The following is a 15,192-nucleotide window of genomic DNA, read 5'->3' on the forward strand; positions in this document are numbered from 1 at the left end:
GCCTACTTTCTCCTCTAGGATTTTCTTCCTGTATTGCAGTTAGGTCTTTCATCCATTTTGAGTTTATTTTTGTGTGTGACATAAGAAAGTGGTCCAGGTTCATTCTGCATGCCCTGTACAGTTTTTCCAACACCACTTGCTGAAGAGACTGTCTTTATCCCATTGGGTATTCTTTCCTGCTTTGTCAAAGATTAGTTTGCCATACATTTGTGGGTACATTTCTGGGTTCTCCATTCTGTTCCATTGACCTATGTGTCTGTTTTTGTGCCAGTACCATACTGTCTTGATGATTACAGCTTTGTAATAAACCTTGAAGTCCAGGATTGTTGTGCTCCAGCTTAGGGTTTGTTTTTTTTAATTTTTTTAGGGTTGCTTTGGCTTTTTGGGATCTTCTGTGGTTCCATGCAAATTTTAGGATTGTTTGTTCTAGCTCTGTGAAGAATGCTGGTGTTATTTTGATAGAGATTGCATCGAATGTATAGATTGCTTTGGGTAGTATTGACATTTTAACAATATTTATTCTTTCAATCCAGGTGCATGGAATATTTTTCTATTTTTTTGTGTGTGTCTTCTTCAATTTTTTTCATAAACTTTCTATAGTTTTCCATGTATAGATTTTTCACCTTTTTGGTTAGGTTTATTCCTTAAGTATTTTATGGGTTTTGGTGCTATTGTAAAAGGGATTGATTCCTTGATTTCTCTTTCTTTTTCTTTATTGTTGGTATATAGAAATGCATCCGGTTTCTGCACATTGATTTTAAATCCTGTGATTTTGCTGAATTCATGGATCAGTTCTAGCAGTTTTTTGGTGTAATCTTTTGGGTTTTCCATATGGAGTATCATGTCATATGTGAAGGGTGAAAGTTTGACTTCTTCCTTGCCAATTTGGATACATTTTATTCCTTTGTGTTTTCTGACTGCTGAGGCTAGGACTTTCACTAATATGTTGAATAACAGTGGTGAGAGTGGACATTCCTGTCATGTTCCTGACTTTAGGGGGAAAGCTCTCAGTTTTCCCCCACTGATGATGATATTAGTGGTAGGCCTTTCATATATGGCTTTTATGATCTTGAGATATGATCCTTCTATTCCTACTTTCTTGAGGGTTTTTATCAAGAAAGGGTGCTGTATTTCGTCAAATGCTTTCTCTGCATCTATTGAGAGGACGATGTGGTTATTGTCCTTTCTTTTATTGATGTGATGTATCACATTGATTGTTTTGCAGATATTGAACCAGCCCTGCATCCCAGGTATAAATCCCACTTGGTCGTGGTGAATTCTTTTAATGTATTGCTGGATCCAGTGGGCTAGTATCTTGTTGAGAATTGTTGCATCTGTATTCATCAGGGAAATTGGTCTGTAGTTCCCTTTTTTAGTGGAGTCTTTGGTTTTGGAATCAAGGCAATGCTGGCTTCATAGAATGAGTTTGGAAGTTTTCCTTCCATTTCTATTTTTTGGAACAGCTTCAAAAGTCTAGGTGTTAACTCTTCTTTAAATGTTTGGTAGAATTCCCCTGAAAATCCATCTGGCCCTGGACTCTTGTTTTTTGGAGATTTTTTATTACTAATTCGATTTCTTTACTGGTTATGGGTCTGTTCAAGTTTTCTATTCTTGTTTCGGTTTTGGTAGTTTATATGTTTCTTGGAATTTTTCCATTTCTTCCAGATCGCCCAATTTATTGGCATATAATTGCTGATAATAGCCTCTCGTTATTGTTTGTAGTTCTGCAGTGTTGGTTGTGATCTCTCCTCTTTCATTCTTGATTTTATTTTTTGGGGTCCTTTTCTTTTTCTTTTTGATCAAACTGGCTAGGGGTTTATCAATTTTGTTAATTCTTTCAAAGAACCAACTCTTGGTTTTATTGATCTGTTCTACTGTTTTGTTTTGTTTTTTGTTTGATAGCATTGATTTTTGTTGTAATCTTTATTATTTCCTGCATTCTGCTGGTTTTAGGTTTTATTTACTGTTCTTTTTCCAGCTCTTTAAGGTGTAAGTTAAGGTTGTGTATCTGAGACCTTTCTTCTTTAGAAAGGCCTGGATTCTATATACTTCTCTCTCATGGCCACCTTTGCTGCATCCCATAGGTTTTTGGCTGTGGTGTTATCATTTTCATTGGCTTCCCTGTACTTTTTAATTTCCTCTTTAACTTCTCGATTAGCCCATTTATTCTTTAGTAGGATATTCTTTAGTCTCCAAGTATTTGTTGTATTTCCAATTTTTTTTCATCTGGTTGATTTCAACTCTCATAGCGTTGTGGTCTGAAAATACATGCAAGATATGATCTTGATATTTTTGTACTTGTTGAGGGCTGAATTGTGGCCCAGTATGTGATCTATTCTGGAGAATATTCCATGTGCACTCTAGAAGAATGTGTATTCTGCTGCTTTAGGATGAAATATTTTGAATATATCTGTTAAGTCTATGTAGTCCAGTGTGTCATTCAAAGCCTTTGTTTCCTTGTTGATTTTCTGCCTAGATGATCTGTCCATTGTTGTAAGTAGGATGTTGAAGTCCCCTACTATTATGGTATTATCAATGAGTTTCTTTATATTTGTGATTCATTGATTTATATATTTGGGTTTTCTACATTGGGGGCATAAATGTTTACAATTGTTAGGTCTTCTTGGTGGAAAACCCCTTAATTAGGATATAATGCCCTTCTTCATCTCTTGTTACAGTCCTTATTTTAAATTCTAGATTGTATAAGTATGGTTACTTTGGCTTTCTTTTGGCAACCATTAGCATGATAGATGGTTCTCCATCCCCTTACTTTCTATCTGAAGCTGTCTTTAGGTCTAAAATGGGTCTCTTGTAAACAGCATATAGATGGATCTTATTTTCTTATCCATTCTGTTACCCTACGTCTTTTGATTGAAGTGTTTAGTCCATTGACATTTAGAGTGAGTACCGAAAGATATGAATTTATTGCCATTGTGTTGCCTATAGAGTTGGAGTTTCTGGTGGTGTTCTCTGGTCCTTTCTAGTCTGTTACTTTTTTTTTGTTTTGTTTTGTTTTGTTTTGTCTTTTCTCCCCTCAGAGACTCCCCCTTAAAATTTCTTTAATGGTCACAAACTCCTTTAGTTTTTGTTTGTCTGGGAGACTCTATCTCTCCTTACATTTTGAATGACATCCTTCCTGGATAAAGAATTCTGACTGCATATTTTCCCCATTCAGCCCTTTGAATATATCCTGCCACTCCTTTCTTGCCTGCCATGTTTCTGCAGATAGGTTTGCTGCAAACCTAATCTGTCTTCCCTTGTAAGTTAAGGACTTCTTTTTCCCTTGCTGCTTTCATGATTCTTTCCTTGTCTGTGTATTTTGTGAACTTGACTATGATATGCCATGTTGATGGGCAGTTTTTGTTGAAACTAATGGGAGTTCTCTGAGTTTCCTGGATTTTGATGTCTGTTTCTCCAGGTTAGGAAAGTTTTCCACTCTGATTTGTTCACATAAACTTTCTACCCCTTTTTCTCTCTCTTCATCTTCTGGGACCTCTATGTTTCATGTTATTCATTTTTAATGAGTCACTGAGTTATCTAATTCTTATATCATGCTCTTTTGCCTTAATTTTCTTCTTTTTTCTGCTTCATTATTCTCCATAAGTTTGTCCTCTATATCGTTGATTCGCTTCTCTGCTTCATCCATCCTTGCTGCCATAGCATCCATTTGAGATTGCATGTCAGTTATAACATTTTTAATTTCATCCTGACTAGATTTTACTTCCTTTATCTCTGCAGAAAGGGATCCTATGCTTTTTTTCAACCCCAGCTAGTATTCTTATTATCATGAGTCTAAATTCTGGTTCAGACATCTTGCTTTTATGTGTGTTGATTAAGTCCCTGGCTGTCATTTATTTCTGTTCTTTTTTGGGGGTGAATTCCTTCATTTCATCATTTTGGAGGAAGAAAAAGAATTAATAAAATTAAAATTAAAATTAAAATTAAAAACAACTAACTGATGCTAGATCCTAGATGTGTTCTGCTCTGGTTGTTGAAAGAACTTGGTATAACAGAGAAAAACAGGAAAGAAAAAAAAGGAAAAAAGTAAAAAAAAGGTAAGAAAACGTTTGAAAACTTAAAAAATGAATACAATAAAATAGGATAAAATGAAATGATGAAAGTAAAATAGAATAAAGAAATTTACAAGAAATTAAAAATATAGTAGAAAAATATTAAAGAGAAATATTTTTTATAAAAGCAGAAAATAAAAATAATTTTTTTCTCTTTCTGTATTTAAGAATAAGAAAAGGAAAAAAATACCAGTGAACAGAATTAATAAGATTGAAATTACATCCAGTTTCCCCCAGAAGTCAAACTATGAAGCACTTTATAGTCTGTAAACTAAGCAGGCAGAGAGACTTGTGTTCCTTTAGAGCATGGGTGGTGCAGTTGGATGGGGCTTGGTGTAATGGTTCTATACTCCACTAGATGGAGCTTCTTAGCTTAGTGGGGTGGATTGTTGTGGCATCTGTACGTGTGTATGTGCCTGCCCAGAAAAGCTGAAAATGGTGTCTCCCAGCTACCCAGTCTTTAGCATCAGAACTCTGTCCTCTCATTGACTGGCAGTCAAGCATCCCTCCTTTGTCTCTGGCTTCCATCCACTCCCCACTTTTACACTGTCCACAACCAAGCCATCAGCCTGCCAGGTGGCACCTCCCTCCTGAATTTTATCTCAGATGGGGCTGTGTCTCCAAACCCCTCACTTCTGATGGCCCTGCAGCTTTGACCTGCTCCAACCCTCTGGAGGAGGGTCTCAGCAAGCAATGGCTGGGTGCCAGCCCACCCCCGAGGAATGTTCCCATGATTAAGTAGCAGCAGCATTTCAGGGATTATGGTAAATCACAACACACATCTGGCATGAGGCTTCACCACCCTCTAATGTCCTTGTTCCAACACCAGCAAATGTGACTGTTTTCTGGGGTCCACTGGGGCCTTTGCCTATAGGGAGGCCACATAGCCTCTACCAAATGTCCTCTCAGCAGGGGAACTGTCTCTCCCAGTGTGGCCTGAGGACCCCTCAGACCTTGCTATCTGCTCCTGGGGGTTTGTCTTTCCCACCAGAGCTCCACCAGGAATCAAGCTATGGAGTTTCAGACTCTGCACTCCCCTGTTTATAGAGTCCTAGTGCTATTTAAACCCTTTCCTTTCTCCTTTCTCCTTTCTCCATTTCTTGGTCAGTCCCTTATGGGTGTTTCCACTCTTTCTCTTTCTCTTCAGCTGCTTTCAGGGAGAGTGCTTTTCCTGTACTCTTCCCCCTGTCTCTGTCCTCTCTCTGCAAGAAAAAGCAGCTCCCTACCCTTCCCAGCTTCTCTTTCCCCTAGTTTACCTTTTGTGCTGTGTATCTACTGAGTTCTGTGGCTCAAGTTATGCAGATTGTTGTGTTAATCCTCAGATCAATTTTCTAGGTGTGCAAGATGGTTTGGTATCAATTTGGCTGCATTTCAGGGATGAGAGAAGTAGAAAACTTCCATGCTGCTCCACCATCTGGGTGCATCTCTCTCAGTGCATTCCCATTTTAGATCACATAAGTGATATGAATTCCATTGAGAATCCCCACGAGAGCATTTTCTTCATTAATCTGTATCTAGAGAGAGAGTGTGTGTATGTGTATGTGTATGTGTATGTGTATGTGTATGTGTGTGTGTGTTGGGGGGGTTGTATAATATGTGTGTTTCCAACTAGAGTCCCCATTTAGAGTTAGGGGCATTTGGCTTATCAGGAAAACAGTGCAGATGACAGACTATATATTTCTGTACTCTTCTCTCCCATTAACTATCAGAGAGCACTGGATACATCTCAAATGGGCACCCAGGTGTCCCCTCTCCCTGACTCTCCACCCTTCGTTCCTTGTTTACTCACATCTTCAACTTTCCAGCTTTATTCTGCTGCTTCATTTAATGCTTGCTCACAAGCAGCAATTTCCATTTTCCTAGGTCTCCATGTTCCTCACAGTAGACACCTTCAAGAAAAATTATCCTCTTTCAAGCTGGTGTGGATTGTCACTCACAACACAGCACTGATTGCAGAGAAAGCCTCACCCCCAGTGAGTGAGGGGAGGTGTATAAGGGGTGAAAAGGGCAAGGAATTCCAACCTTCCACATCCCAACAACCTTATAAATTGGGGGATTATTACTCTCAGTTTATAGATCAAGTAAGCTTAGTAATGATAAGTGATTTGCCTAAATCTTACAGAAGTATTAAAGGCCACATTCAAATTCAGACCAGTCTTACCCCAAAATCCATTTCCCCCTCATTCCTCATCCCTCGTGAGCCAATATTATTGGCAGCAACCAGGGAAGAAACTTCCTGTGTATGTGTAGGTGTTCCTAGAATTTCTATATAAGAAGGGCTTTGGAGCAGCAATCTGGCTGGAACAGAGTGTGGCTAAGAGAGTTGTCTTGAAGTTGCATTTGCTGAGAAAGCTTGTGCTATTTACTTAGAAAGTTTTGCTTATTTGGGGTAGCGTAGGGGAAAGCTGATAGAGATCATGGTGGTGGAGGCAATAAACCCTCTCAAGATACCCCCTGACTTCTCCATTGTGCTTTTGAATTCTTTTAAGTGTGTACATCCTATTTCCAATGATATTGAAGAATCTAGTCGATAGGAGACAGAGTGGGCTCACTAATCGGAGGACTGTGATTCCCAGTAGGTCCTCATCACCTGAGTCCATTAGGAGTGACAATGAAGAGCTGGAAGTGCTGGGCCCCCATGCCTGGGTTCCAGGAAAAGGAACTTAGTTTTTCCTTCATCTCCTGTGACCCAGTTCCTTATAGAGGTCAAGTAGCATCTTTCTCTTCTTTTGGGGGCTTGGTCATTTGCTGCTTTCTTGTCAGTACTGTGATGATTTTAAGAAGATGGTTTTTGTGTTTTGCATTGCATTTTTAGCTGTTTTCAGTGGGCAATTTTTCCATATGATAGTCCACCTTTTTCATAAATGAAAAATCAAAGGCAAGATGGTTCAGGATAAAGATCACTGGTCCTAGAGTACAAAATCAGAACCTGTGTTTTAACACATAATTTGTTAAGTGTTTTACAAGTGCATGGGATTTTAATGTTTATTTTTTGAAAAGATAATTCTTGCACACACACAAGGAAATTACAAAAGATATGTAAGAAATACATATGTCACACTGTTCATACATCGCATGACATTCTCCAGCTACCCAGGTCATCTACCCAGAAACTACCACAGTTAGCAATTTCTTACTTCTCTTCCCAGAAAACTAAATCTATGTGCTAATGTATATTCTTAAGAAAATAAAAGAGCTGAAGCCACTTAGCTTTGGAGAACATATCTGCAAATCACATAAGTGAAAAAGTACTTGTATCCAGAATATATAAACAACCCCTAAAGCTCAACAATAAGAAAACAACCTAATTAAAAAATGGGCAAAAGATCTGAAGACACCTCACAAAGAAGTATACAGATGGTGAATAAGTACATGAAATGATGTTCAACAATAATGCGATACCACACACACCTATTAAAGTGACAAAACTAGGGGAACCTGGATGGCTCAGTCAGTTAAACCTCAGACACTGGGGAGCCTTCTTGGAATTCTCTTCCTCGTTCTCTCTCTTTCTCTCTCTCTGCCCCTCCTCCATTCATGCATGTGCATGCATGTATGCCCTCTCTCTCAAAATGAATAAACTTAAAAAAATTAAAATGGCAAAACTAAAAAAAAAAACAAAAAATAAAACTGGTGGTACCTATTGCTGGAAAGCATGTGGAGCAGCATGAATGCTCATTCATTACTGGTAGTAATGTAAAACATGGTACATTTTGGAAGACAGTTTGGAATTTTTTTTAAGTTTATTTATTTTCAGAGAGAGCAAGCATGAGCAGGGGAGGGGCAGAGAGAAGGAGAGACAGAATCCTAAGCAGGGTCGTTGATATCTGCACAGAGCCCAATTTGGGGCTGGAACTCACAAACCTGTGAGATCATAACCTGAGCTGAGATCAAGAGTCAGATGCTAAATGGACTGAGTAACCAAGGCGCCCCTGGAAGTTTTTTTGTTTTGTTTTGTTTTGCTTTGTTTTGTTTATAAACAGCAATGTAAGGGTGCCTGGATGATTCAGTCAGTTGAGCATCTGACTCTTGGTTTCAGCTCAGGTCATGATCTCATAGTTCGTGAGTTTGAGCCCCACGGCGGGCTCTGCATTGGCAGTATTGGAGCCTGCCTGGAATTCTTTTCCCTCTCTCTCTGCCCCTCCCCTGCTTGTGCTCTCTCAAAAATAAACATTAAAAAAGAAAGCAACATAGACTTTCCATATGACCCAGCAATTCTACTCCTAGTCTGAAAGTTTATATTTACAAAAAATCTGCAGGTGGATGTTTATAGCAGCTTTATTCATGATCACCAAAAACTAGAAACAGTAGATGAATGGACAAAACAAACTGTACCATGAAAAACTATTAAGTGATCAAAAGGGATAAGCTATCAATCCATGTCACAACATGGATTAATCTTAAGTGCATTTTGCTAAGTGAAAGTAGTATGAGAAGGTTATATATTGTAGGATTCCATTTATGTGATATTTTAGATAAAGCAAAACTTGGGGGGTGGGGCAGGGAAGATCAGTGACTACCTAGGGTTTGCAAAGGGTAGGGTTGACTAGTTGGAGCACAGAGATTTTAGGACCATGAAGCTATCCAGTATGGTTCTGTAGGGATGGATACACAAACCTATTCATGTATCAAAACCATAAAACAGGGGCACCTGGATGGTTTATTGAGCTTCTGACTTTAGCTCAGGTCATGATCTCAGGGTTTGAGTTCAAGCCCTTCATCAGGCTCACTGCTGTCAGCACAGAGGCTGCTTAGGATTCTCTGTCTCCCCTTTCTCTGCCCCTTTCCTCATTCTCTCTCTCTCTAATATATATATGTGTATGTGTGTATATATATTACATGGACATATATATATTACATGAAACTGTATGACTGAAGACGAAAGGAACTGTACATAAATAAGCACAGGTTAACAATTCTGAAATGATTGTAAACGTATGCTGGGATTGACACTAAAAGAATTGGTGGACTGTGCGAGCCAAGTTTCTTGTTATGGGAGGATACAGATAAACAAAGGGTGAGGCTATACGGATAGAAACATATATGTATAGGCCGAGTGGGCAGGCAAGACTGCGCCCAGGTTTCATGGCGCCCTTTGACATCAGCCGCGCCTTAGGCGGGAGGGTGTAAGGGGAGCGGTGGCTCAAATGGCTGCCTCTCTCCATCCCAGCGGCACCCGCGGCTTTCGGGCCCAGCAACCTGAAATAAAAACAGAAAAAGAAAACGCTTTAAAATCTTAGAAAAGGAGAGAGAGGGAAAAGTCAATCTCCTCCGAAAACCCGCGGGAAGTCATTTTGCCTCTTCCCGCCTGTCCCAGCCCGCTGCAGCCACACCTTGGCGTCTGTCGGTCCCGGTCGGTGGGTCCGAGTGGTGAGCAGCCAGCCTATCCAGGCCCACGCGCCTCTGCTCTGGCAGTCCGGTCACGCCTCGTGGCCGCCCCTCCGGCGCTCCAAATGTCTGCCCTGCGTTTTTCTGCTGGGCCCCCAGTGGGAGGCGGCTGCGTGCTCTCCAGTTAGCTCCAACCAATATTTGGTTTCCCCCTCTTCCCCTGGCTGCTGTAATCTTAAACTGCCAAAGCTTAGAGAAACGCATGCCCTCCCCCAGCCCCCGCCCCGGCCACCGTGAGAACCATTTGGTGGCCTCTTTAAGAATTTTTATAATTTGGAGAAGAGTCTCTGTTTTAATACGTTATTTTTTCTGTTTTTGAAATTGGAGCTTTATTATTATTAATGTTTATTTATTTTTGAGAGAGAGACAGAGTGTGAGCTGGGTAGAGACAGAGAGAGAGGGAAACAGAATTGGAAGTAGGCTCCAGGCTCTAAGATGTCAACACAGAGCCTGATGCTGGGCTCAAACTCACTAACCACAGGATCATGATCTGAGCTGAAGTCCCACGCTTAACTGACTCAGCCACCCAGGCGCCCCTAAAATTTGGAACTTTAGACCAGGACAGCCTGCAAATTACAAACTCCCAGAGAGGGCCATATTGTTTTTGAGAGCCTTTTGTCTTGGCTTGTCACTCTCCCGTGAGCTATCTCTGAACTCCTCTTTCCAGTCCTCTGTCTCCCTGAGCCTAACCCAGTGTCTCTTAGCTTCACTTTGCCATCTGTCACTGGGTAGCCACATCTCTGAGAAGAGCCCTCCTTGTCCAGTGTGGTCCCTCAAAGTTTTCCCCATGGGGCTTGGGGTGGTGGGGGTGGGGGAGATGAACACTGAGGCTAGCAGGTAGGTACCCCACAGCCTCCCTGTTCCATGGGTGACCTGCATTTGGACATCACTGAGGCCATGCTCTATGAAGAGTTCAGTCCTGCGGGGCCTGAGCTGTCCATCCAGGTCTTTGGATACATGACTACCAGCCGCTCTCTGGGTTATGCCTATGTCAACTTCCAGTGGCCTGCTGATGCCAAGGCAGACACCCTGAACTTTGATGTGATTAAGGGAAAGCCAATTCACATCATGTGGTCTCAGAGGGATTCTTCTCTGAAGGAACCTGGGGTGGGAAACATCTTCATTAAGTACCTGGACAAATCTATACATAAAAAGGCATTTTATGATACTTTTTCTGCTTTCGGAAACATTCTGTTTTGAAAGGTGGTGTGTGAGGAGAACAGCTTTAAGGGTTATGACTTTGCCCATTTCAAGACCCAAGAGGCTGCTGACAAGGCCATCGAGAAGATGAACGGCATGTTCTTCAATGACAGCAAAGTGTTTGTGGGCAGATTCAAGTTGTGAAAAAATCGGGAAGCCGAGCTTGGAGCCAAAGCCAAGGAATTCACCAATGTTTATATCAAAAACTTTGGGGAAGAGGTTGATAATGATAGCCTGAAAGAGTAGTTAGGCAGTTTGGTAAGATCCTACGTATCAAGATGATGAGTGATCCTAGTGAGAAATGCAGAGTTTGGCCTTGTGAGTTACAAAAAAGACGAGGATGCCAATAAGGCTATCAAAAAAATGAATGGATAATAAATCAGTGGGAAAATCATTTTTGTAAGCTGTGCACAGAAGAAAGTGGAATGGCAGGCTGAGTTAAAACAGACATTTGAAAAGCTTAAATGAGAGAATTAGTCGATATCAGGGGGTAAATCTCTACATTAATAACTTGGATGACACCACTGATTATGAGAAATTAAGAAGAGTTTTCTCCTTTTTTTAAAGTTTATTTTTATTATATAAAAACAGGGAGGGGGACAAAACATAAGAGACTCTTAAATATGGAGAACAGAGGATTACTGGAAGGGTTGTGGGAGGTGGGATGGGCTAAATGGGTAAGGGGCATTAAGGAATCTACTCCTGAAATTATTGTTGCACTATATGCTAACTTGGATGTAAATTTAAAAATTAATTAATTATTAATTTAAAAAAGAATAAAAATGCTATTATCTTGTTAGGATTTGGGGACAAGGATATAATAAAACATAATAATAGTAAAAAAAAAAGTTTATTTTTATTTATTTTGAGAGAGAGAGCAAGCAGAGGAGGGGCAGAGAGAGGAAGACAGAATCCCAAGCAGGCTCTGTGCTGTCAGCATAAAGCTCAACAGGAGGAAGGGAGGGGGTTGAACTCACCAACTGTGACATCATGACCTAAGTCAAAGTCAAGAGTCAGATGCTTAACCAACTGAGCCACCCAGGTGCCCCAAGAGTTTTCTCCTTTTGGATCAATCACCAGTGCTAAGGTAATGCTGGAGGGTTTGGCTTTGCTTATTTCCTAAAGAGGCAACCAAAGTAGTCAATGAGATGAATGGATGCACCCTGGGCTCCAAGCCACTGTTATGTGGCTTCCCAGAGGAAGTCAGAGGGAAGAGGCTCACCTGACCAACCTGTATATGCAGCGGGTGGTTGGAATGAGAGCACTTCCTGCCAATGCCATCTTAAATCAGTTTCAGCCTGCAGCTCATGGTTACTTTGTGCCAGCATTTCCAACAGGCTCAGAGAAGACCTCCGTACTATACACCCCATATTAGCACAGATGAGGTTTAATTCATGCTGGCAACAAGGTGGGAGACCTCAAGGCTTCCAAGGAATGCCAAGTGCTATCTGCCAGGCTGGACCTTGTCCAGCTCTTCACCATTTGGCTACAACTGGTAATGCTCTGGCCTTTTGTGACCACTGGGGTCTGAGTGCCCAGACCCCTTGGTGGGGCTGGTGCCACCCAGTAAGGGCTGACTGCTGCCAGTCTGAAGGTGTTCCTGTAACTGTGCAGATCTCAGCACCTTGTACTGCTGTTGCTGCTGCTCCTTGGGCTGCTGCACCTTACAAATACACCTCCAGTGTCTGTAGCCTTAATCCTGCCATCCAGCCTCTGCAGGGACCCCAGCCTATGGCCCATGTGCAGGAGTAGGAACCCCTGACTGCCTCCATGCTGACTGCACACTCCCCCTCCTCCCTGCTCCCCGGGAACAGAAGCACATGCTGAGATAGTGTTTGTTCCCACTTATCCAAACAGTGCATTCAAACTTGGCTGGAAAGATTGTAGGAATGCTGCTGAAGGTTGATAGCTTTGAGCTGCTGCACAAGCGGGAGTCCTCCAAGTCTCTCTGCTTCAAGGTGGATGAAGCCGTGGTGGTTCTACAACCTTATCATGCCAAGAAACAAGCTGCCCAGAAGGTGGGTGCTGTTGCTGGTTCTACCTCTTAGACAAGGAAAAACTGATTCAAAAGCCAAATAATCCTTCATGAAAGGTTTGAAGGCTCAAGGTTTGAAGATTTCCTAGTTTGTTCTACGGACCTCAACAGTAAAAACAGAAAATTGGAAATTCAATAGGTCATTTTATATCAAAAGGTCAATTATGAAGTACCTAGAAATTTTCACTTAAAGGAAGATATTCTCTGGGTTCTGCTATGGCCCAGACTTTCTGCCCTGCCCCTCCCCCCATTGTGGGTTTTATTTTTTTCCCCCAGGAATTGGTTTTATTTGATGTACCCAAATTTCTCAATAAAGAAAAAAATCTCCATATAGATGTAATGCCAGAATGTAATAAGTGCTCAAAAAATAAAATCATGGTGGGGTGGGGCACCTGGCTCAGTTGGTGGAGCATGCAACTCTTGGTCTTGGTATTGTGAGGTCAAACCCCACACTGTGTGCAGAGATTCCTTAAAAATAAAAAAAATCTTAAAAAAAAAACGAAAAAAAAAAAACCACATGGGGACTCAGGAGACAGCAGGAAGAACTCCCAATGGTCAAAGCCAGAACAATTTTACAAACAAAATAAAGAAATATTAAATTATAGGCCAAAGTATAAAATAAATATCCATGAGTCCACAGTGATATAAATGACCCAATGGAAAGAATAGATAAATCTCCCATACAGAAGAATTCAAAATAATTTATGTGGATACTCTGCCCTGAAGAAAGTGGACCATAATTCCTTGCCCATAATGACTTATTTCCAGGGTGTGGTATGGAAAGAGACAAGTAAAAAGTAACTTTATAGCATAGAAACCTGGGAAACACTGGCCTAGTAAAGTGAGATGAAGAGTGAACCCCAAAAGACACGTCTATGCCTTAATCCCCAGAATCTGTGAATGGCAAATTCTTTGGAAAAATGGTCTTTGCCATTTTTAAGTTATTTTGCCATATTTAAGTTAAAGATCTTGAGGAGATCATCCTGGATTCTTCAGGTGGACCTTATATTCAAAGACAAATGGCCTTATAACAGACACAGAAGAAATATAAGGAAGGTGATATGAAGAAGGAGGCAGAGATCTGAGTAGTGCAGTCTCAAGCCAAAGAATGCCCAGGAGTGCTGGGCAGCTGCCAGAAGCTAGAAGACACAAGGAATGGAGCATCCAGAGCATCCAGAGAGAGGACAGTCTTGTTGACACTTTGATCTCAGAATTCAGGCTTCCAAAACTGTGATAGAATAATTTTCTGTTGTTTTAAGCCAATGAATGTGTGGTACTTTGTTTCAGTTGCCACAGGAAACAGTGATAAATCAAGTTGGTATTATGTGTCTTTGATATGTTGTGAGAATGGCACTTCACCTGTCCCCAAACCCATATACCCTGTGATCAAAACTTCAACTGAACTCGAGAGAGATTCTACTGTATACCTCACCAGTACTCCTTAAAAATGTCAAGGTTATAAAACAAAACAAAACAAAACAAAACAAAACAAAAAAACAAACCAGGAAAATCTGAGAAACTATCATAGTCAGAGGAAGCTAAGGAGACATGAAAGGGACCAAATGATAGAATCCAGGAAAGGAGGGGTGCCTGGCTGGCTCAGTCAGAAGAACATGGAACTCTTGATCTCTGGGTTGAGTTCCAGCTCCAAGTTAGGTGTAGAGATTACTAAAAACAAACAACAAACAAACTTAAAGGAGAAAAAAAAAAAAAAAAAGAATCCAGGAAAGGAAAAAGGACATTAGGGAAAAGCTAATGAAATCCAAATAAAGAATGCCGTTTAGTTAATAATAATGTATCAGTATTGCTTCTTTAGGTATGAAAAATGTACCATGGTAATAGGTTAATAATAGGGGAAATAAATGTGGGATGTATGGAAATTCTTTATTATCTTTGCAACTTCTCTGTAAATCTAAAACTATTCTAAAATAAAAGGTTTATTTTAAAAAAGGACACCCAGGAAAAGGATAGGGAGAAGAAAACATCTATTTTTCCATTTACCTGTGTGTTGCTACTGCAGGGCAGTAGAGAAGGGTTGTGGGAGAATATATGGAAACTTCAGAGGCAGGGCAAGGCTGCAGAGCGCTCCTCTACGATCCCTGTCCCACCCCCAGCCAGAGCCCTGTGGAGTCCAGGGGTGCCCAGAAGGCTTCTTCTTCATCGAGCTCCCCGCCCCCGCCGCGCATTTGTTGCCCAGGCTCCAGGTTAGCCCCCTCAGCCGGACTCGACAAACACCAGTCCTTCCCCGCGGCAATGCAGAATCGGAGAGCGGCAGCGCCCCCGTGTGGCACAGAGCTGAGGACAGAAGCCCTGGGCTCCCCCTTGACCTGCTCAGCCAGGACTTCCCCAGAGCCACCCTAGGCTTCCAACAAGTGCACAGAGCTTTGTAAGCATGGAGGAGCCCCATCCTGTGCCAAGTTCAGGGTGTGAAGTGTTTCCCAAATTCAACAATCACATAGATGTTTCCTCCTTGCTGAACGACTGTGAACAGCCTTCAGG

At 41.3% G+C, this 15,192-nt stretch overlaps 2 pseudogenes; both read left to right on the forward strand.

The window, feature by feature from the left end:
- The first annotated feature begins 5,619 nt into the window (after window positions 1-5,619).
- LOC128315777 (polyadenylate-binding protein 4-like) lies at window positions 5,620-14,413 on the forward strand (annotated as a pseudogene).
- On the forward strand, window positions 10,937-14,413 carry LOC106966630 (polyadenylate-binding protein 4-like; annotated as a pseudogene).
- Window positions 14,414-15,192: the final 779 nt, after the last annotated feature.

The sequence above is a fragment of the Acinonyx jubatus genome, chromosome B2 (assembly GCF_027475565.1).
Source record: "Acinonyx jubatus isolate Ajub_Pintada_27869175 chromosome B2, VMU_Ajub_asm_v1.0, whole genome shotgun sequence".
NCBI classification, from domain to species: Eukaryota; Metazoa; Chordata; class Mammalia; order Carnivora; family Felidae; genus Acinonyx; species Acinonyx jubatus.